Source organism: Triturus cristatus, chromosome 7 (assembly GCF_964204655.1).
Source record: "Triturus cristatus chromosome 7, aTriCri1.1, whole genome shotgun sequence".
Taxonomy (NCBI): domain Eukaryota; kingdom Metazoa; phylum Chordata; class Amphibia; order Caudata; family Salamandridae; genus Triturus; species Triturus cristatus.
This window is the reverse complement of record NC_140590.1, coordinates 821,315,306-821,339,078: the sequence shown is the minus strand read 5'-3', so window position 1 is coordinate 821,339,078 and position 23,773 is coordinate 821,315,306. Positions and strand designations below refer to the sequence as shown.

The following is a 23,773-nucleotide window of genomic DNA, read 5'->3' as shown; positions in this document are numbered from 1 at the left end:
TCCCATGCCAAAGATTGACTACCTAAAAATATGTTAACAAAAGTGAAGGGAATCTGTGTATGAAAAATCGTATTTATCTGATTCCAGACTAGCAACCAAAAATTATGAATGGAATGGAATGGGATTTTTAAAGCGCATGGCTGCCCGAGAGCGTCCCAGCGCTGACAGAAAATCTGGATAGATCAGGCGGAAGCGTGAAGGTGGTTAAGGGAACAGCCAAGTCTTTAAAGACTTTCGAAAGGGCAGACGGTTGGGTTGGACACGGAGGTCCAGTGGAAGGGCATTCCACATCTTGGACGCCTGATAGGAAAACCGCCGGCCTCCGGAGCGTGCTTTCTTAATCCTGGGTATTTGGGTAAGGTGGGCATTAGAGGATCGGAGGGTTCTAGTCGTGGTATGAGGGACCACGAGGTCTTTAAGGATAGGCGGGGCTTTTCCATGAAGGATTTTATGGGTTAGGCACAGGGCCTTGAACTGCACCCTTTGCTCCACGGGCAGCCAGTGGAGTGCTCTGATCGCCGGTTTGGCAGAGCAGCGGTTTTTTGTGCCCGTGAGAATCCGAGCGGCAGCATTTTGCACCACCTGCAGCCTGGCTGTGACTTTTTTTGGTGCACCGAGATATAGGGCATTTCCGTAGTCCAGTCTGGACAGGATGAGGCCCTGTAGGAGTAGCTTTCTTGACTGGAAAGGAAGCATGTGGAGGATCTTGCGGGTGGTACGTAATAAGCCAAAGCAGGTTCCAGCCGTTTTCCTTGCCTGGGTGTTTAGGGTCAGGTTATGGTCCAACCAAATCCCCAAGCTTTTGATGTCAGTTTTGGGGGTTGGGGGAGGACCCATGCCCGGGGGCCATAGAGACTCCGGTCGGAAGTGGGACTGATTGCCCATCACCATTATCTCCGTTTTATCCCCATTGAGTTTTAGATGGGAGGCGTTCATCCAGCTGACTATGTCCCCCAGGCAGGAGTGCAGGTCGATGGTGAGATTATCTGGCCGACTGAGGGAGACAACCAGCTGAGTGTCGTCCGCGTAGGTCAGGAGTTTAATACCATACGGGACGACAATTTTTTCCAGGGGCGACATATACACGTTGAAGAGCGTCGGGCTCAATGACGAGCCCTGAGGCACTCCGCAACGTATAGGGGTCTCCCTGGAGATAAAGTCGCCTTCCGCCACCTGGAAAGAGCGATTGTGGAGATAAGATTTGAGCCAAGAGAGGGCCGGCCCTGAAATACCAAGGTTTTCAAGCCGCTGTGCCAGGATGATGTGGTTGACGGTGTCGAATGCCGCGCTGAGATCCAGAAGGATCACTGCCACTGATCCTCCTGCATCAATGATCTTCCTAGCCTCTTCGACAACCGCCACCATCGCTTTTTCCGTGCCCTGGCCCGGACAGAAGCCAGTCTGTGATGTTTTTAACAAATCGTTGGATTCCAAATAGTTTGATAGCTGACCATTGATGAATTTTTCAGCCATCTTGCTAATGCCAGGGAGAAGAGAAATCGGCCTGAAGTTGGCCAGATTGCCAGGGTCAAGGTTGGGTTTTTTGATTAAGGCTTTTACCACAGCCTTCTTCCAGCTTGCGGGAACCGTTCCACTTACTATAGAAGAGTTTATCAGGTTCACCATTGGTGCTAGGATGGTAGGGGCGACCTGTTTTAGATGTCTGACTGGCGCTGGGTCATGCGGGGACCCGCTTTTGAGGGATTGAAGGATGGGACCTAAGGTTGCCTCACTGATGGAAAAAAACCTGATTAGTTCTGTATCCCTGTTCTGGCACTGCGGCGAGTGAAGAGGAGGGGGGTCCACAGGGAGAAGAGGGGGCAGGTGTTGAAGGATATGTTGTATTTTCAGGTCAAAGAACGTGGCTAACTCATTACAATGATTGTCCGAGAGATTATGCGTGACAGATGGTACTGGGGTCTTTAAAAGTTTTTTCACAATTTGGAACGTTTCTCTGGACGAACAGGATGCCTCACTAATTTTTTCATTAAAAAAGGATATTTGAGCGTTTTTTAGAGCCTTTTTGTAATTGAGGATAGTCCGTTTGTAGTCATTTTTGCTATTGGGATCGAAATCTTTCCTCCATACTCTTTCCGCTCTCTTACAAATTTTCTTTAAGAGGCGTACCTCATGGGTGAACCACGGGGAGGTGGCTTGTTTCCTAAGTTTCCGATGCAGTTTTTTGGGAAGGACTGTATCTAAAGATTTAGCAATCCAGGACGTGAACTCCACATCTGCTAAGTAAGGGTTCATTTCGGGATGTGGCCTAATGTCCTCTAGTGCTTGTTTCCATTTGTCGATGTCAAGTTTCGCCCATGGACGGGAAGGTCTGCTCGGTGCTTGGGTGGAAGGAAGAGTGGACTGAATTCGCCAACTAAAAGGGATGACAGATGGTCGGACCATGGTACAGGGATCGGTGTTCCCACCACAAGGTCAGGAAAGTTGCAAAAGATGGGATCAAGCAGGTGTCCACGATTATGTGTGGGAAGATCGTTTTGTAAGTGGAGTTGATGGGCTGCCAGGTCTAAAATCAGTTCTGTGGCTATTTCGTCTTTACTATTGTCAAAGTGGACATTGAGGTCCCCTAAAATTAGGAGATTGGGCCGTGTACTGGCCATGGCCAAGGAGCATTCCAGAAGTGAATTGTGGAATTGCCCCATGGCTCCTGGTGGACGGTAAATGAGGACTCCTGAGAGGGAAATACAGGGGGACATTTGGATAGTGAAGTGTGTATTTTCACAGTCCGTCAGGGGGCTGTCAAGGAATCGGCAAGAGAGAGACTCTTTAAAGATAACGGCAATTCCTCCTCCCCTGCCCATGGGACGGTTCAGGTGTTGAATCAGGAATCCGTGGGGTAGTGCCTGTACTATATCGGCGTCTGAATCAGGCGCAAGCCATGTTTCTGTAAGAAACAGGATCTCTAGATGGTGTTCCTCGATAAGTAAGTGTATTTCATGGGCGTGTTTGGGCAGAGACCTGGAGTTGATCAGGGGACATGTGAATAACATGTGATATAGGTCAGCAGAGGCAGTATTACAAGACCAACAGGAAGGCGAAAGAGTAGGGTTTATTTTATGTAAAGAGATAGGAGTAAATAATAATCTATAGTATATATAAAATAGTGTTTGGGTGGTATTGGCAGCTCTAGAGGATTATCTAATGTTAAGCCAGATTTTATTCCAAGTAGAAATAGTAAGAGAAATTTTGAGATCAGATTCCCATAAAAGTTCTATATCGGTTTTATCGCGAATCACTGGAGAGGATGAAAGATGTTTATACATTTGAGATGCAGATGGAGAAAGAGACAAGAGCGGAAGAATGTTGGAAGAAGAGCAGGAAGATGGAATATCTGATGATAAACTATTGTATGTTGACTGGATCAATGCAGTTAGAGATGTAAATTTAGATAAACAGGAATTAGATAGAGAAAACGTGTATGGGCAACTGAGAAAGATATGCATGTACCATCCTGGAAAAGTTGATGAACCCAATGAAGTCCCTTAGTATGCCACTCTTTCCAAAAAATAACTCTATGATTAATTTTAATAAGCTTATTATACCATAAAGAAGATTGCATAAAACGATCCTTAGGAGGAAGGTGACCAACACATAATGGTTGAATAGGTCTACAACTATTATTAAAAATAGGAAGAGAAAGAGAGGAAAGACGTTGAGTAAAAGATAAGGACTATTGGAAGGAGAAAGGATGAAGAAATTGCTTCTCAATAACGGTCCACAAAGGTGATAATAAATCTTCATTATCTTCTTGAAATAAAAGAGAAGTTTGCTTAAGAAAAAATGCATTATGATAAGTTTGAAAACCTGGGAAGTTAACACCTCCTAATTGTTTTGTTCTTTTAAGTTTAAATAAAGACATACGAGACTTCTTATTGTTCCACAGAAATTTCGATAATATAGAATAAATTGTTTTAAATTGAAAGTTAGGAATGTTTACAGGAAGATTGGAAATATAAAAGAGTATTATAGGGACTAACATAATTTTTATTGTGTCAAGACGGCCCCACCAGGATAAAAATAAGGGATTCCACCTGGATGTAGCATTTTTAATTGTATTTGTAACTCTTTTAAGTTCATTGCAACAGATTCTTAAATGGAGGATTTAAACCATGAACCTAGATATTTTATTGTATCTGAATTCCAACGAAAGCCAGAAGAAAGATAATCTGCAGAAAAACATAAAGTATTTAATGGAAGAATCTTGCATTTGTCAGAGTTAAGTTTATAGTCAGAGACTTCAGCAAAAGATTGAACTTCCGACAAAAAGGATGGCAAAGAAGATTGAGGTTGTGATAGAAAAAGCAGAATATCATCCATGTAAACAGAAAGTTTTAATTGGTTAGAGCTGTATTTAAAACCAATTATATTAGGGTTTGAACGGATCTTAATCAAATAGGGTTCAAGAGCTAATATAAAAAGAAGGGGAGAAAGAGGACAGCCCTGTCTTACCCCACGATGTAAAGGAAAAGAAGGAGATACAAGACCATTAGCCAAGATAGAGGAGACAGGAGATGAGTAAAGTAAAGAAACATAGTTTATAAACTTGTGACCAAAACCAAACCAGGATAGAGTGGAAAAAATATAGGGCCAGCCTACTCTGTCAAAAGCTTTCTCAGCATCTAGAGATATAGCTGCTAAAGAGTCCCTACAGAGTTTACGGGAAGCTAAAATCTTTGCAAAAATGTTGAAATCCAGATTAATTAGAGAGATGGGTCCTTGTTTTGACCCCCGTAGTATTTAGCTGAGGATTTAAGCAAAAACGAGATGGTATTATCTGTTGTTGATTTATTAAATTCAAATTTTGCTTTGATTAATTGATCTAAACATGATTTGGAGCCAGTCTGGAAAAAGGAATGTTCTAATTGTTTGATACGTGTTGTAAGTGTTTACAAAGAATGTAGAGAGGATTTTTTTCCTTTGGGATACGAAGGAGATAATAAAGTCCCTAGAAGCTGCCTTAAAGGTATCCCAGATAATCTGTGGAGACATTTTAGGAGTTTCATTTTCATTGAAAAAGGTGGTGATAAAAGCACTAAATTGTTGAGTAAAGTTAGAATCCAACAAAAGGGAATTATTGAATCTCCATCTACGAGTACCTTGGATAGGAGGAAGAAGGTCAAGATCTAAAGAAACAGGAGCATGATCTGAAATTAATATTGAGCCAATAGCTGAATGAATAATATGTTGTGCAAGTGCTTTTGAGGTGAATAGGTAATCTAAATGAGACTGAGAGGAATGTACTGGAGTAAAGAAAGTATATTCTCGGATTGTGGGATTACATCATCGCCAGGCATCTACTAGAGATCTTTGTTGGATAGTGGATGTGAATTGAGAATGCATAGGAGAGGGAGTGAATCTAGAACGGGAGTTGCGGTCTATTATAGGATCTATGTCTAAATTACAATCCCCACCAACCAATAGGTAATCATCATGAAAAGGCATCAATTTAGATAATATTGTGGGCCAAAAAGTAATATGAGGAGCAGTAGGTGCATATAAATTAAGACGGCTCAAGGGAATATTATTTAACAACAGTGACAGAGAAACCCATCTACCTGCATCATCAGAATCTTGTGAAAGGACTTTCAAGTTAAGGCGTTTATGACATAAAATAACCACACCATTACGGTTACCTGTACCTGGTGAAGCAAAAATGTAACCAACCCATTGTCTTTTGAGCTTAGTTGTTTCTTTTTCTAAAACATGAACTTCTTGTAGGAACGCTATATAAAATTTTAAGCTAGATAAGTGAGAAAGTACCCATTGTCGTTTTATAGGAGAACCCAAGCCTTTAACATTCCATGAAACAACTCTCAAAGTCATCTACAAATAAACAATGAAATATAGCTTCAATGTAAAAATAATACGTCGATTAAAGTTTAAGAATACTCAATATATGATAATAAACCGTATACAATTTACAATATTACGATAACTAGAGTAAGGAGCATAAAATAGGAAATAAGTGATTATGCAGAAAGAAAGAATAAAGGTAAGAAGTATGAATAGTTGATAAGGAAAAATATAGGTAGGTAAAAGTAGGATAGGAAACAGAATAGGAAAGAGGAAGAGGTAATTGAAAAAAGTAAGAAGAGTAGAGAAGGTAAAAAATAAGAAAGACCACAGACAACAAACGAATATTATGAAATCCATTAACATCGTGACCAATGACATAAAACAAAAACATGAACAAGATGGGGGTGGAGAAGCCACACAAGGAAAATGGCACAACTAACCGAGCAACTCAGGGCGGATCAGGGAGGAAGGATATGATCGAAGCGGACCAGCGATGAAACAGGGAACACGAAAAAACAGGCAATACCGCACCTAATAAAAGAAGAAAAAAGAATACAACAAGGTGAGTATAACATAAAACAATATGCAATATATGAGAAATGAAAAACTTGAATGAACAAATAGAAAACAACATTGCTGCAAACAACAAAACATATTGAATAAATGACAACATGAGAACAAATAGTAACATGTTGGAACAAGTCCGAGTCTTCTTTTTCCATATTGTCTTGGAAAAACTGGATTGTAGCAATACAGGATCTTGGTAGATCATAGTCTTGATATCATAAGTCACTTTACAACAGACAACAGAGCTTGACCGACATAGCATTTTGAGAACAACAACAGCATGAAATTAAACAGCAGCATATCTGGAGACTTCCATGTCTTCTTCTCTACACTGATCCAAAAATTGTTGTAAAAGAGAAGTATCTTCATAGTTGGTTGTTTTATTCTTATAAGTGACTTTGAATAAACAGGGGTGAAAAAGGCCAAACCTGGCATTGATAGAGCGTAATGCCGTTCACATATCTAGGAATTTCTTTCTGCGTTCCACTGTGTCTTTAGCGTAGTCTTGCGCAAAGACAACGATTGGAACCTTGCCATGAAATATGACCTTTGAGTTTGGCTGTTTGTAAAATTTTCAATAAATCAGTATATTCCAGGAAGTATGAAATAACTCCTCGAGCCTTGGTTGAAGAAGATGTCATGGTTCGAGGATGACCCAGGCGGTGTGCTCTTTGGATGTTTAAAACAGGAGAACTGGGCAAGCCAAGGACCTGTGGAATGAAGGATTTGAAGAAGGAAATAGCATCGGAACCTTCCAAACCTTCTGCTAAACCATAAATGCGCAAGTTATTACATCTGTTGCGGTTTTCCAAATTTTTTACGTGCTTTTTGAGCTGCGCAAGTTCGGCTTTCATTGCAGGACCCTGATTCGTCACAGCTTGAACAGAATTTACTTGGTGTTCAATCTGCATAACTCTAGTTTCCATAATAGACCACTTATCATCCAAAGCTTGAAGTCTAGTATTTGTTTCCTCCATGTAAGGTCGAAGAGATCTTATTTCTTCCAAAAGTACTGCCAAAGTATCCGATGGAGGAGATGCAGAAGGTGAGGGAGGCGTTTACCAGACAATGAGATAGATGAAGTGGTCATTTTAGGTGTAGGGCTGTTGGTGGGTAGCGGAGTATTGGATTAGGATACAAAAGGTTCAGTGACAGAAGATGACGCCATATTTTCAGAATTCCCCATATTCAATAAAAGAATAGAGTAAGGATTATGGTCTGCCAAAGATAAAAGAGGTATGAGTGAACTTTTGACTCGACGTGAAGACTTCGTTCTCCCCATAAAATACACGAGCGTTGGCATAGCCAATAGGTCTCGCCTTAGAGACCTTATAAGTATTTAGTTATGCAGCACAATATCATTGGTACAACAGCATCAACTGTTGCATGGCTAAACACTTATAAGGTCCCAAAGGCGAGACCTCTTAACTATGCCAATGCTTGTTTTAGCTTCTGTCAAACTAGACAAAATCAACAGACACTGATCATGGCTGGCTGGGAGGGGTGGGGGAATGGGGAGCAGCAACTCAGAGAGGTGGTCGTGGGATGGGAAAGGTGCAATATAAGGCTAATATTTGTAAGCAATGCGGAAATGTTAAAGCACATTCACTAATGCTGAAATTTCTTGCCTGGGAGTGTTGCGTTCGTGAATGACTAGTTAAAAAAATAAAATAAATAACAGAGCCGTGCACGCCATACGCGTGCTTGTCCCAGTAAAAGAAAATGCGTGCACAAGTGAATGACTAATGCTTAAATTTCGAAGCACACAACTAATGCTACCTTTCCCTGTGGGAGAATACAAAAAAAGAAAAATGACAGAGTGCGCGAACTACAGAGTTAATGGCCCGTGCACAAGTTAATAACTAAGGCTGATATTTGTAAGCAATGCGGATATTTAAAAACACATTCACTAATGCTGATATTTCATGCCCGGGAGTGGTACTGATATTTTAAAACAATGGAGATATAAGGCTGATATTTAAAAGCAATGCGGTTTGTGCGTGTATGCAGGCGCGCGCAGTGTGCTCTTTTTCAAAGCACATACTCGTGCTTGAGGTGCGCCGCTGCGCACACTCCCGTAAGGCGTATGCCGCTACAAGCACAAGTATGTGCTTTGAAAAAGAGCTGCACGACGGCTAAAGGTCTCCTAGGCATTGCATGGGCACTGCGTAGGCGAGACCTAAAAAAGTGCGTTGGCAGGATTTCTAGAACATCAATACCATAATTTCTGCTCTGTCAAACAACACTGCGGTGCATCATCAATAGCATCCATTGCTTACATTTCAAAAACATCGCACTGTACAGAGAAAAAATTCTGGCACAGAAGAATTTCATCCAGTGAACATATGCAAGAGAATGGACTGAAGAAAAAGATTGCTAGAGCGAGAAAGTTTAACTTAAGAAAACTGGTATGCCATTGGAGAGAAAGCAGGGTGAGTACAAAACAGCAAAAAGTAACAGCATATCTGGTCTCCAGCAATATTCACTTATTGATAATGAATGTCCAAACAGATAAAGGCTTAATCCATTAGACTGGAAAAAGTCACTTTACTTTGAATATGCCCGAGGTGGACCAAGTCAATGTTTCCCACTGCTTCAAATTTCCATCCGCAAATAACAGTTTCTCTTTCCAAGCAACCACTCTACTCAAAATACATATGTTGGGTTTGCCTTTGACTCACAATTCAAATTGATATGTTTTATGTCCACTTCAGTACCTTTTACTGATTGCAGCTGAGCATTTCTCCCCACTGTTTAGTTAAACCGGCATATCGGTAAGGGGAAGGCAGGATGAGCAGATGAGAACAAAATGTCAGGTACGTTTCATGAGGAGAACGCGCCGGCCGTAATTATAAGATGATAGCGGGCTCACCGGCATTAAGTAAAAACAGCAAACGATGCCTGCATGGTTTGTGTCTCGTAAATCCTCAACGAGGCGCAGCTGCAGGGAAAGGGTCCGCCGAGAAAAACTGCATTATTCCCGAGCCGCTTCAGGAAGCGGCCATCTTCGTTTGGCGTCAAGCCACGCCCTCTCACTATTATATTTTAAAGTGACCAGTGACACACAGATGAGTCAAAATCAGGACCCATGTCACCACATTTATTTCCGTTATCCGACCGTCTGGGTTTTCAGTTATTTTTCAGGCCTATCGTCACAAGGCTTCCTCCTAGAAATACAGAATTTTGTTCAAGCGACAGCTGAGTCTGTTTCTGCACCCCTCTGGCAGCACACAGCGATTTTAAGCTTCTGTCTTACGTGCCAAGGAGTGGGTTCATGCACATTGTTTTTGTCCTGAAGCAAAGTTAATGAATATCACCCTTTATCAATTACACCTTTTCAACAAGCATTTGCAATGCATTAGGTCTTGCATTTGTGAGAGTTTAAGCTATTGGCATTGTAAATGACAATCCCCTTTATTTATCTGTTTTGATAATTCACCCATAAATAAAAGGCATTGTCATTTACAATGCCAATAGCTCTAACTCTTGTAAATCCAAGACCTATTGCATTTCAAAGAGGCGGCTGCTATTTTCCCCGGCTGCTTGGAAAGTGAAAGCATGCATGGCGTGCTGAATGTTGCAGGAAAGCATGTTGTGCCTATAGTAGGTGAAACTATTTAAAGAAAATAGTGCTTACAGACTAAATAAGAGGTACGTGTAACAACCGAAGCAAAAGGGCTAGTCAGCATGCAGGTTACAGATAAGGACAAGTTACTAAAAATGCAGCCACACGTGTTGCCGCGTGGTGGAAGGCCTTTTGAAAAGCTGGAACAGTCAACTTCCTGCTGCTTATTGCTAAATTTGGATGTTACATTGGTAATAATGGGGTGCAACCAATGCCCAAACAAGTGTTACCAAGTTTAAAAATGAAAAATAAAATGAAGTAATACTATTATAAAATGTGTCACATTATGCCGCATATTTTGTCTTTTCTTGTCGCATAATTTACTCAACCCTGCCACACAATTTGGCCCACTTCTGCTGCATAATCCCAGTGGCCCTGATAATAGATAAGAGCACGACCCCCAGGGGAAGACGCTGAATGGTGACCATTGCCCCCGCCTTTGTTACGCTCTGGTGCTAACATGTCGGGCCACTACTTAGACGGAGATGCTACCGTGCTCGCAGCTTGTTGGCAAACAAGCACAGTTTCCCGTATTGAGTGCAGGCCCGAGATGTGGGCCAGGGAGCTGCAGACACCGGGAGGGCCTCAGCTTTGCCGAGCATCAGCTCAGGGTGCATTTATTGTCCTGTAAACACACAGCTAATCAGTGACTAGACACAGGCCGCTGGATAAAAGGGGCAGCTCGGAGGGGAAGTGTGTCTCATGCTTTGGGGGACTGCTGGGTCGTGTGATAAGATAGAACCAGTATTTCTGTTCTCCCAGTCTGTCTCCCAGTAACAGGATTATAACGACCTAAGCGATCCGCTAATGACGTGACTTCTCAAATCAAACCACGAAGAGATGTTATTCCCATCATTGGATATCAGCATAAATGCATACATCACACATGTCACATGTCTCCCACTTAAAGCTTATGTTTGTGACGAATTCTAAATTGTGAACAAGTTGATTTTAAATGTTACATATCTGATGACAGAGGCATAGTCTTTAGTGTGAGATTGATATTATCCAGGTAGTTATGTATATTGTTAAATTGAACTTTACGTAGTAAATGCCAAGATTTAGTAAAAGGTGTGCAAAGCAGCACTGCTTTATGCGAGGGGTGATAGTTTGCAGGGTACCTTATTGACAAAGAGCTGCACACTGATAAAAAAAGTTTCATAATTCCAGCACAAGCAGTAGAAGAAAACGAATAAAAAAAGAAGCAATCAGTACTTGGTCCATGCTCCCCAGAGGGGAGAAACAAATGGAAGAGAAAGTTAAACGGCATGCATTGATCAATCAGGAGGCAGCAAATAAGAGTGATAATGAAGCCAACGAATGGTAAGCAATTGGTGGGCTCCAAGCCCCCTTTTAGTTAAGAAATGTCTATGAAGCGACAGCGCATGTGCTGTCTGAGGCGAGGCGTAATGAGGCTGAAGTAAGTAGAACTACAGTCTCAGAGAATCCACTCCAATGGCATCATTTGCAATAAGGTTGGTCTGGATCATAACTGAACCTCTCACCCCAATATCTGTAAGATGATATTTCTTATTTACAATAAGGTTGTAATGCTCTGGCGAGATTCAGTCTATTTGAATCAGCTTGCAAAACTCACCTGGTTTCAGAGGGAAATTGGGATGCTGTATTAGAGACGTTTTTATTTATTTATTTATAAAGTTTTATATAGCGCAAACAAGATCCCGAAGGATATCAGAGCGCTTTACAATACGATGTAAGGGAGGACATAAATGCAATATCGAACATTGAGTGAGAAAAGGAAAGTAATACAATAAACAGGTGTAAGCGGGCAACGAAGGAGGGTAATAATAAGCAGTAAAGAGGAGCCATATCAAATGGAGGTCCCATTGTAGCAGGAACAATGACACCGAGCAAGTGGGCCTAGCCCTCTTAAGGTAAGAATTTGCTTTGGGTATGTTGCCTGTGGGTGTCAGAGAAGCCATTTTAAAAGTGGGTGCAGATCAGAGCAATGCGTATAAGCACATGAAAGGAGCAGTTATGAGAATGTTTATCGAAAACCCTGAGCAGCTTCATAAGGGATAAAGAGAATAGATGTACAAGCTCTTTCTTCTGAGAGATGGGTGCTAGCAGTTTTTAGGTCTCTCTGAGTCAGCGTGCATGCGCTGCTCGGAGAGACTTTAGTAAGGGCTTTAAAAAATGCTACCGCTGGCTACAGCTTGCAGTGCATGTGCGCGTGTGCGCGCTTCAGCAGAGGCGCCATATGGCGTGATTACTGCTGCGCGCGCACCACTCGCGCACATGCACTGCAAGCTGTGGCCGGCCGGTGCTTTACTTTTAACATTAAAAGCACCTGCGCTTTACTTTTAATTTTAAAAGTAAAGCGCCGGTGCCGCGATTAGAGCAAAAGTAAAGAAATAGAAACAAACATCTATTCCTTTACTTTTGCTATAGCTGCGGCACCCGCGCTTTACTTTTAATGTTAAAAGTAAAGCACCGGTGCCGCGATTAGAAAGAAAACAAGCATTGGCATAGCCAATAGGTCTCGCCTTTGGGACCTTATAAGTGTTTAATGCAACAGTTGCATAACTAAATACTTATAATGTCCCAAAAGCGAGACCTATTGGCTATGACAATGCTTGTTAAAAACGCAAGTAGTCAAGCCACAGTGAAGACCATCACAACATTTTTAGCAACAAGCAGTAATCAGTACACATATGAGGATTAACAAATAGCATTTGAATATATTTCTTTTTATTTTCGGCTCATTGACATTTTCATTCCTTTTTTTAGCCTGCCAACACGTGTTTCGTCATATGAGGGAGTGGCTCACGACTTCTTCAGGGCTGATAGCTTGAAAATCTATGCAATAAAAGAACCATTTAATCCGGTTTTAATTCCGATCCGTATATCCTCTATTGAAGTCTACCTTCTCTAAATCCAAGTAAATGGAAAATCACTGTTGTGTGAAAAAAACCAATTCTGTTGTAAGGCAGCTGCTTTGCTGGAATTCAAGCAGAGGACTTTAAGGTTGCTCACCAATATGCTTGTACCTGGATATATGCCAAGATTCAGGGGTATGCCACACCAGGCCAAGGGCAAATGGAGTTCTTGGGAGGACACTGAGAATGTTTCACTTAGCACAACAATGAAACAAGCTCCAGGCCATGAACACACATGGTGATCAGAGTAAAGTGGGCATGGGGAAGTCAAGCTCCAGGTTATTTTTCCAATCCACTAAATCAATGAGGCGCTTGTGTTGTCCACTTGTTTTTACAAGAGAGAGGTTCGGGAGTGTTTAAAACCCAAGCCCTGAACTGCCCAGAGGGCTAGAGATGCATTGGCTAGTTCCCAGGAGAAGGAGAGAGTACTCCAGTGTTTCCGTGCGAGTTTAAAGGTGACCCAGAAGCAATCATTAATGTACCTACCTGCAGTGTATTGCAACTAATAGGCTCAAGGCACCGCTTCCATAGGTGCTGTGCTGAGAAGCATCGTTGTGGATGAAAGGTTATTTCAGAGGGAGGAGTGTGGGTAAGGGGAGGTGCCCTTTCAGTGAAGGGGGCCACAGCAATGAGACCAACTGTTGCATGTGTGGCTTTAGCATTTTGGGATAGAAAGAAGCCTTAAATTCAGAGGCGGTGGTAGCTGTGACCTCGTCTGATGCTGCAAAACAGAGTCCCCAGTGTACAGAGGAAGAGCATGGCACATGCTCAAAGAGCCAGAGAGAGAGGTAAACCCGCGGCTGAGAGCAGCAGTAATTTGTAAAATAAATAAGTGGAGACGTGGTTGTGTTTCTGAAGAGTCTGCTGCCAGCGCTGCTGAATGCATGGGTGCCTGAAAACCGAGGCTGCCTGCTGAATATTCCCCACCATGCCTCCTTCTTCGGCTACTGTACACTTGCTGTCTTCTCATCCTTTCCTTTTCCCTGTGTCACTATTTTCCTGTCTTACTCTTCCTCCTTTCTTTGACTCAAGAAGCTGGCAATGGGATGGACATTACTTCATTGTAATAGTTGGTCTTCAGTTGGATGCGGAGCTCAGGCGCCCAACACTACCTCACAGAGACATCTAAGCCTCCGCGAGCTCCTTACCCTGTGATTCAAGTGTGGAAAAAGGTATCCTTGGCCCAGTTTGCAGAACCACAGTAGGACGGATCCCAGAACACCAGTGGTAACTGACCTCGAAGAGCATGGTTGGGGCCCAGCACCCCCTGTGTGCCCTGAGGCCTCCTGAACAGGGTCACACGTGTAACACTACGAGTCAAAGGCAAAGTTAAAGGAAAGTCAGTGGCACGCCGGGGTCTACTGCAGTGATGGGGTAGATTCGAGGGGTTGGGTGGGCTTTGTACATGTATGTTTTGGTGAAAGTTGATAGTTCACAAGTTACTCAGAGAGCGTGCTTACAAGTAGCCCCGCTGTGGCTGTGGGTTCCAGGGCACTTATGCCGATTTCTGCTCACAGAAGGGTCTTTAAAAAGCTTTTTCTGACGTTGGGAACCTATCTGAAGGTCATAAACTATGGAGATTAAATGTGTATAAACACTAGGTTTTTCGGTGAACCCAAACTCGCCCAACCAAACATTCCAATCCTTCATGCTCCTGAGTAGTGTTAGGTAATGTCAAAATGTAAAAGATTCCACCAGGTTAGTTTGCTTCAGTGATCTGTTTCAGCTACTTACTGTTCCGGAAACATGCCTGTATGGTCATCTGGGTCTTTCTCACTCTGAATTTGGCTGGGTCAGTTTTTTTTACTTTCAGTTAGGGATCTTTCCATAGATAAATGCCCATGTCAGGAAGTATTTCTTGTTTATCCCGCTTCCCTGTTACTAAGTGATAATTGGTAAATTATCACTACAGAAGTACTTTGTGAACCCGGGCTCCGGTTTCCTATAATTATAGCTTTTGGTTTATTTGGATTGTTCTTTTGCTTGTTGATTTGATTATCTAGACTGTGTTTTTCTTTACTTTGTTTGACTTATGCCATGCCAAAATGCTCACTCAGGTGTATTCTAATGTATTACATTTGAATATTTATAGCATTCATACCCCTGACAAGATGCTAGCACTCCTAGTAGAAGGATGCCATGCAACTCTATTGATTGTAAGGGTGTGGGTTTGTAGTGTGGCCTATGTGGAAAGTGTTTTGGTGTTGTATGATGAACAGAGAGAGTGGTTTTATTATTGTATCACATGCAGCCATGCATGTGAATAGCTGGAAAGGTGGGGGTTGTGTGTGTAGCCAGTAACAGGAAGTGTTTGGATGTTGTGTGTAATGAGCAGAGGCTTTCTCTTTTTCTACAACCCTTATGAGTTTTATGAACTGAATGGGAGTTTAGGATAGATGAACATATGGCCTTGTCCATCATCCTTGTGTGGGATATTTGTTCTGATTCTTTAGTAGTGCAATCTTGAATTATCTGTTTGTCTACTGGGGAAGTGCAGGTTACTACTGCTTTACTGACTAGCTGGTTGTTGTGCTTTACAGAAAGGGGGTGACGGTGGGGGTGGTGGGGGAGGCACAAGATTTTGCAGTTTGTATGGAGAAGGAAGTTCTACTACTGCTGGCACAACTTATTGTAATGTGAGATGGATGGCAGGGATGCCAGTCTAAAGTGAAGGATTCTTTTCTGCAATTATCTTTGAAGTTTTTTACTTGAATGAAGGATGGACCACTGCCACAGATGGCCCTGTGGGCAGGAAGAATGACTTGCAGGAGGAGTGCCTGGCCATGGCAGACAATGGAATTCTTGGAGGGCCAGGGAAGTAGTCACACTGGCATAGGCATTTTAGTTGTCTGGCTGCAGCATTTTGGATTTTTTGAAGTCTTCTGCGTAGGAAAAAGGGTTCTTCTAGGAAGAGTATTTTTCTGTACTCTATGTGGACAGGTCGAGCTCAAAGCTATCCTGGACCTTCTGCGGGAAACCAAGGCATGAGAAGATGTGTCTAGAAGAGAACTGATGTAACTTGCTCCCTTGAGAGATTGGAGACAGGCCGAAGTCCATGACCACTCCTAGTTTTCCTACTTCATCCGATGTTGCAGGCGATGGCTTAGTTCCTGAGCCCAGATGGCTGTGGGTTTATAGCTCTTCCTTTTTCTACAGGCAAGGATATGAGTGAGACAGAGAAAGGCATGGAGAACATTAGAGGGAACACTGAAAAGTAGAGGTATACAGAATGAGAAAAATAGAAATAGAGGACCTCTAAATTTCTCCATATTTTGTTGTAGGAAAGAATTTGGCTTACTTGCGCCATGCCTGTGAATGAGCAGTTGTGTCACTGCTGCCTGGTTAGGGCTGCACTAGCACTTGCACTGATCACCAGTGCAAAATATAATTGGCAGCAGGTGCCAGGGTCTGATTGGTAACACGGGCAGTCGGGTAATGGCCAAGGGCCGGTAGCCGAGTTCTAGCTGTGGGCTGCTTTTTAGGTCTCGGCTGCGAAGGCTGCGCTTGCGCAGTCTCGCTCCGAGATTTAATGACTTGGAGAAGAGGGGCTTGAACCCGCCCCTCTTCTCCCCTGTTTTCCATTGGCTGGCCTCTTGAATGCTGGCCAGCCAATGGAGAAGAGGTCAGTCATTCCAAACAGGCCCCGTCCTTTTCGGATCGGGGGGCGTGTTTTTTGCAAGAAGTCTCAAGGAGGAGACAACAGCAAAACACGCCCCCGAATCCGAAAACGACGCTGCCTTTCTCCGAGGCATTTCTGCTCTGCCTCGGAGAAAGGCGGTGGTGTCTTCCGGTGCCCTCAGCTTGTGTTCACAGTGACGAGCTCTCGTTTCTTGTTTTTTTTACGTTTCTGGTTCTTACCTTGCTGTCAGTACTTCTATTAGGTGAGAAGTTGGTGACTGCAGAAGAGTCATGTGCCGGATTTCGGCGCCGGTCAAACTTGAAAAGTTTCCTGAAGACGTCCTCCCCCGACTCACGTGCCGACAATCCGGCTGCCATATTTAATTAAAATAGCCCAACCTCAGGGTCGCGATTCGCGAACGAATCGCAGTCGACACCCTAAATTGCAACAACGGTCAAAGATAGATTTGTTATACGTGACTCGTAGTGCCTCTATGCCGCATTGAAAGGCAGTGAATGAATGTGACACGCCAAGTAGGATGGAAACAAAAGACAGACCAGAAGAGATGACACAGGTCGTTGGGACAGAAGTTGTTGCAAGATATTGTCAACCGGGAACATTTCAAATGTGATTCTATTTCCTTAGCTTTTTTGAAGATCGTGAACTCCTCCCATTGTATCCCTTAGATGTGTTTTGCCATGGATGGTATGACGAGAATGTTTACACACGTGAGGTTCGATTCACAGTATTTACATTATATTTTTGCTACTTTGCAAGTACTGCTTAAGTTTCCGTGAATCACACTGTATATGGCCTACATAAAAAAGTTGTTATTTGATTTAAATATGGCCGCCCATAGAAGACTTTAAATAATGAGAGAAAATTAGAAGATGGCTGCCGCCCGTTTCAAGTGTAGTCTCTTTTCTATGTTTTTGCGGAAGGTCACAGCCACACGAATTGTGTCCTGTCAAAGATGGCGGCTTCCAAGAAGGTTTTTGAGGCTTTTGTGTCCCGGGTACCGTGGAGTTTGGCTAGCAGTAAGTGCCGGCGTGGGGTGCGTCGCCGAAATACGTTTATCAGGCAGTAGATCGTCAGTGAGAGGGCTCAGTCGAGTAGTCCAAAAAGACGATGGCAGGTACACCTGGCCACCACGAGTGACACAACTGTAAATCCCAACATCTGGGAGCAACAAAGCGGAATTATACGTTTAAGCTTTAGATTGGGATAATTTAGAGGGGATAGCTGGAGAAAAGGATTACATATATTAATATTGTAAAGTAGGAGTCTTAGCATAAGAGAGTGTGCTTACAATACCCAATTATGTGTTGTGTACAGTGTGCGATACTGAAAAGAGACCCCGTGTAGGATTGCCCTCCGATATCTGCAGTTGAAATTAAATATTTGTGGTGCGTGGGACAACAATTTGAACCAAGCTGAAGGTAATTACGTCACCATACCCCCAATAAGCTATGTTTTTAAGGGCTCAAACATGGCCACGGGATTATGTGGGTGTTGAACCCTAATTGCTAGAAACCAGGTGTGTGTGGCTGCGTGTCTGACAGACCATGTGCTCGCACCCACGCGGTTTCAATATGGGATTATCCACACTTCTCAGTAACAAAGTATTTTTTGCTCCTGCTGAAAAGTGCTGCTAAACTCCCTTGCAAACTCAATTACAAAAAAAGTGAAGGTACTCAGTACCTGCCTATTTAAAGCAGGATCCAGAGCACTCCGTACAGTTTTTTCCCTACATTACCTATGATCTCACTGTGTTTTACATATCATCCAGTTGCATGTATTTATAATGTGAGGAACACAGGGCTGCAGTACACTCTTTGCAGTGGCACCACCCTCTCTGCAGTCGATAGGGACTTGGTCCCAAGAGACCACCTGCATCCCCTAGGTCTCCATCCGTTTTGCCAGTGTCTCAAGGTATATATTAAACAAGCATTTACAATGCAACGGTCTCGGCATTGATAAAGTTACAGCTATTGGCATTGCTCATGACAATGCCGTTTCTTTATATGTTTTAAAAACAATAACATAAACAAAAATAATGTCATGAGCAATGCCAATAGCTCTAACTTTACCAATGCCGAGACCATTGCATTGTAAATGCTTGTTTGAACAGCCTGGGGGCTGTCTGTGCTGTTAGAATGTTTCCAGTGGCCCAGTGGGTGCCTGAGTGGCCTTTCTAGAAGCAGATGGGAGAGGTATCACTCCCTTTCTTTCACTTGGCCGGCCCATTAATGTATGCTGATTGAGCGGGGGCAGGGGGCCTGAGCAGAAGTGGTCTGACTTGCATTAATGTGTGGTTCAGCAGTGTGAACTAATCTGTGCATTTATTTTTTATCGAAGTGAAGTTAATAAAACATGCCCTAAACCCCCTTTCTTTTCATAAAACTTCGCTGAAGCAGTGTTTTGCGAAAAGGCAATACGCAAATATGGGCCACTTTTTTTTGGTGTGCCCGGGCCGATTTTTGATCCCAATCCAACCCTGGCAGGTGCTATGTTATTCTTGCACTAAGCGATCAATGCAAAAGTCATTTTGATTTGGTTGTGTGCTTGCACATCATGGTGAAACCTGTCCAGCAGTCACCAGTGCAATATTGCAGTCACCAGTATAGAATATGTAGTTTGTCTCCGGGTGTTCAGCGTTACTCTCGGATCAGTGAGCAAGGCTCCCTGTCTGTCTCACTTGACAGCAAAAGCGTGCACTTAATCAGTCGAGGCCCCATCACTAGAGAGATGGAGCCATCAGGCCCCTGTGTATCATGCCTTTTCCCTTCTCACCCTCGCAAAATGTGGAGCAGCAAGAGGAGCGAAGACATTAATTGTGGAATACTTGATTGGGGACAGGAGGCAAGAAAGGCAGAGAAAAGGGACAAAGGTGAGAGAGAGAACTAAAGACAGATGGAGGGAGACGGACAGAAAGAGTAAGAGAGATAGGCAGGGGAAGGGAGACAAAGAGTGGGTGAGAAAATGAAAGAAACAACTAGAGAGAGGAAGTAGAAATAGGAGCGAGTGGAGTGAGAGGGTCAGAAAAAGAAGAGAGACAGCGTGATGAGGAGAGAAAGAGCAAGAGAGGACAAAAGAAAAAGAGAGACAAAAAAATAAAAAGAGAGTGAGCTCATTCAAGAGACGGTTGTGATGTAGGATGAGAAGTGAGGAAGAGGCAGGGGAAAGACCCAGAGGACGGAGTGGACCGTGTTCGGTTCATTGGCATTCAGCCACAGCCTGGTGATGAGGTAAATCTGAGAGAAGTAAAGGATGAAATATAGAGCTGGGCTAGCAAAAATAGAGAGCCAAAGATGGATATAAGACTTACAACCTCAGAAAACTGCCAGGAAGAAAGAGGGGAATAGATGTATGTGCATCTTAATGTAAAAAAAAGGGCACCGTTAGATCTAAAAGAAAATGGAAAGAAAGAAAAACAGAAAAAGAGGAGGAACATTATAAGAATAATTGGATTTAATAAAGAGAGAAAGCGAGACGGCGAAAGAGAGAGAAGGTAAAACGTGAGAAAACGATAAAAGAAGGGGAAAGAAACAGGAAGACGCTGGAGCCTGAACAGAAGCCGCACTGGTGGAGTCGGGTTTCCTGAGTCTGAGACAGTTCAAGTTCTCAGGCTCCCTATCTCCCCAGATGTGGCTCCCTTTATCTCCCTCCCTCCCTCGGGTCCTCCCTACTTCCTGCTAGTGTCAAGCCTCTGAGCGCCGCAGTGTGGAGCCACCAGGGGCACAGGAGAGGCCAGTGCAGGGGGAGGCGGCGAAGAGTCACAGGGGATGCAAGGAGCCAGGGGGCTGTGTGAGCCCGGAAGGAACCGAGAGGGTCGACCCTGGGAAAGTTGGCCTAGCGGTAGAGAGGAACGAGAGTACACGGATAGGTTTATATGTGTGCTCTGTCTATGTAAGCCAGGCCCGGGACAGAGCCAGGGGTATGAGTCTATGGGGAGTGTGGACTGATGGTCCAGGGGAGTTTGAGTCTACAGGTAGCATGGGATGATGACTCGCGGGGAGAGCGTAATGGGACTCCATGGGGAGTGTATAATGGTGGTCCAGATGAGTTTGAGTCTGCGTTGCGCATGGAATGATGGTCTCCTTTGATGGAAAGGAATGTGCATCTATGGGAGCATGGAATGATGGCCTAGGAGGGCTTGAGTCCACCGGCAGCATGGAATGATGGCCCATAGAGAGAGTGGAATGTGCATCTATGGGAGAGTTCAATGATGGCCCAGAGGGAGTTAAGTTCATTATGAGCATGGAGTGATGGTCCAAAGGAAGAGTGGAATGTGAGTCCACATGGAGTTTGAAATGATGGTCCAGAGGGAGATGGGCAAGTGAGTTCAGTCTACACGAGCCCCAGAGAGTGTTGGGAGTGTGAATCTACGGGAAGCAAGTAATGATGGGCAAGGGCAGACTTTACTATGAATCCACAAGATCATAACATCATGGCCCAGGGAGCTTGGATTGCACAGGGAACATGAAGGATGGCCCAGAGAGATGGCTGAATGGAGTAACCAGCAGGCTTGAAATGTGGCCTCCGTCTATGGGAACCATCCTCTGAGAGAGTGTAGGTTGTTAATCGATGCGGAGCCCGAAGTTATGATCCAGAAAGGTTTGTGTCCATGGGAAGCATAGAATAATGGTCCACAAGGTGATTGGACTATTAGCCTTGTGGAGTATGGAATGATGGTCCAGAGGGTGACTTGAATTTAAGCACCCAGTGAGTATGGAATGAAGTCCCAGAGGGATTCTGCAGTTTAAGAAGAGAGGGAGTCTGAGGTGTGGGCACATACCCCATGAGCCCAGCGAGAGTCTGGGGTGAGAGTCCAAGAAGAGCCCGGAATGATGGTCTAGATGGAAACTGCAATACGAGCCCACATGGAGCGTGGAATGATGGTCTAGAACAAAAGTGGAATGTGAGTACAGCGGGTCTGAGGCCAGACCGTGTGAGACTAGAGTGAGTCTGTGGTGGTGGGAGTGTAGAATGATAGCCCAGAGAGAGTAAGTACGGGGGAGGTTTGAATGATGGTTCAAAGGTAGACTGCAATTACTTCAGCTGTAGCCTGGATTGATGTTTCAGGTGGATCTGAGTCTATAGAAACTCAGAATAATGATCCAAAGGGAAAGTGGAAAAGCGTACAGGCCAGTCTTGAAATGAAGTCTGGGTCTATGTAAGCCAGCCCCAGAGGAAGCCTGGGACGATAGTCTACAGGGAGCATTGAATTATGATCTAAGAGGGGTTTGTGTCCAGGGAGAGCATGAAATGATGGTCCGGAGAGCGACTGGAATATTAGCCCCCAGAGAGCATGAAACTAAGTCACAGAGGCAACTTTAGGTGTTGGCCCAGACCATGGGGGAGTCTGGGGTGTGAGTACAGGGGGCATGGAATGATGGTCCATGGAGAGATGAATGGGAGGGTACAGTGAGTTCAGCTTATGAGCTCAGTTATGGGAGTCAGCCCCAGAGGGAGTCAAGGGTTTTAAGTCCATGGAGCACATGGAACGACCGTTCGAAGGGAGGCTGTCATAGGAATCCACAGGAAATTAAGTGCTAGAGAGGGGCCGGAAAGTGAATACAGTGGGAGGTTGAAGTGTGGGCTCAGATTGTGTGAGCCCAGAATCAGTCTGGGGGGTGATCCAGGGGGAGTATGGAATGAAGGTCCAGAGGAAGACTTTCATATGACCCCATGGCGAGCATGGAATTAAACCTCGGAAAGGAAAGTAAAACTGTGAATACAAAGAGAGCCTAAAATGTGGGCCCAGACCATGTGCATCCTTACTCCAGAGAAAGTTTGGAGAGAATATGGATTGAAGGTCGATAGGGTGGCTGAATAGGAGTTCATGGGCAGCACGGAACGAAGTCACCGAGAGCTACTGGGATGTGAGCATAGAGTGAGCTTAAAGTGTGAACCCTGTCCGTGAGTGCCCAGAGTGAGTCTGTTAGTGAGCCAAGAAGGGCAAAGAATGATGATCCAAAGGGAATGAGTGCAGGAGGATAAAGAAATGATGGTTCAGAAAGAGGATAAAATGGGATTTTCGTGGAAGGTTGGAATTTGAGTAGAGAGAATTGGAATCTTGAAGGAGTTGGGAGCGTGTGTTCACAGGAAGACTGGAATGTACACTGAGCTTGGCGTGTGAGCCAATAACGTGAGGCCAATGAGAATCTGAAGCCTGGAGGCCACTATTCCACAAGTCCTGACACTTGAATGGGAGTATATAGCAAGTTTACATGCCAACCAAGACATATTCTAGAATCTGAGTTAATTCAGACTAAGGAATAAACAACCACAGAGATAGACCAGAACATGTGTTCATATCAAGTGTGAAATATGGGTAACTCATAGAGAATTTGGAATGTGAACCCACAGGAAGCATAAAATGTTTATCCAGGGGCAGACTCAAATGTGTATTCTGAAATAACTTGAATGTGATCCCAAGAATGAGAGTGCATAAGAAGCAAGGAATGAAGACCAAAAAGGAGCCATGAAACTGGCCCAGAGAATATGAACATAAAGGGAGTCCGACGTATGACAACATAAACAACTGAAGACGGCCTGGGAGAATGGGAGCCCATAGGTGCAAAACATGTAAGTTCATCTAATATAAGCAGAGAGGGTGACTGGGATGGGAATATATACGGAGTCAAGATTGTGGACTTGTACAATTTTTGGTGCAGACATTGAATGAAATGTGAGTCCCTGAGGAACCATGAATGTGGGTTCTGGGGTTGGGAGTCCAGGAAGAGATTGAAATGTGGATCTAGAGGGAACCGAGATGAGCGTTGGAGATATTGAGCACAAGGGGGACTGGGAACAGATCTCAGAGAGACCAAGAATGTGTCTCATGGAATGTAAGCCCAGAGGGATGTCCGAATCCTCCTCTCCCGACTGGCGGAACTCTTCTGGCCTTTGCTCTCTTCAGTCGGTACCTGATGCCCATGAGGGCCAGTTCAGCCCCTTCCCTTTGGGCCCTCAAAGGTCATCATTCACTGCTCCTGAACTGAAGGGAAAGTGTGCACCTAAGTGAAACATTGAATCCTGCGGTGATCGATGTTTGTCAAAAGTCCTCAAGATCAGAAGGGAGCCGGGGAGAGATGGCTATCACTTTCCTATTTGGGTGCTTGTCCTTAGAACCCTGGTCTTATTTCCAGATCTGATGCTTATTTGATAAGGTGTAACACACTTCCTTGAATCTGATTTTTTTTATCACACTCAGTTTTGTAGTTGCTTTTGTTTAATTTAAGC

At 43.9% G+C, this 23,773-nt stretch overlaps 1 protein-coding gene across 1 annotated transcript in view; it reads right to left on the bottom strand.

Moving 5' to 3' along the window:
• Positions 1-23,773, bottom strand: part of PDGFRB (platelet derived growth factor receptor beta) — a 213,585-nt gene that overhangs the window by 122,518 nt on the left and 67,294 nt on the right. The window contains exon 2 of the mRNA XM_085617731.1: positions 6,255-6,345. The gene's annotated coding sequence lies outside the window, so the exon portion shown is untranslated. The remainder of the gene's footprint in view (positions 1-6,254; positions 6,346-23,773) is intronic.